We start from the raw sequence: 595 nt of genomic DNA, 5'->3' as shown, positions 1-595 counted from the left end.
CTCGTGTGCCTGCGGCTCCCTATAGCACAGACACGTCAATGACCCCCACTTGACCTTCGGGTCTGACCTCTCTCCAAGGTCCAGACCTGTACTCCACTGGCTGTTTACTGACCCACCACCGACGTGTCCTGGCCCCTGCACGTGCCCAAGTCTGAATGTCCCGTCTTCTCTGTCCTCCACCCCTTCTTTGTCACCGTCCTCAGCGGACGAGGCCAGCATCCAGCTCACTGTCAAGGCGGGAAACGTGAGACTTACCCACCCAGGACTCCCCCATCCGCGAGCAGTTATAAAGTCCTATTCCATCTCAATCTGTCACTGAGCAATCGTCCCACGTTTCCTGCCTGTCTGTCTCCACTCCAGACACACCTTTCCGGGCATAAGGCCCTCAAAGCCCCTCCTTCCCCAGCCTCTCTTCCCCCAGTCCACCTGCCACCCCCAGGGACGTCCTAGCAGATGAGGTCCTGGCGCCCGTGAGCTCAGGTTGATTTCACTGCTCCCCACTGCCTACAAAACCCCCTCGTACGATGTGGAAGCATCCTCATGAAGCAGCTCTGAGTCCTGGTCCAGCTCTGACCTGCCTCTTGTCCGACATATT

Source organism: Pteropus vampyrus, unplaced genomic scaffold (genome assembly GCF_000151845.1).
Source record: "Pteropus vampyrus isolate Shadow unplaced genomic scaffold, Pvam_2.0 Scaffold439, whole genome shotgun sequence".
Lineage (NCBI taxonomy): Eukaryota > Metazoa > Chordata > Mammalia > Chiroptera > Pteropodidae > Pteropus > Pteropus vampyrus.
This window is presented reverse-complemented; position numbering follows the sequence as displayed.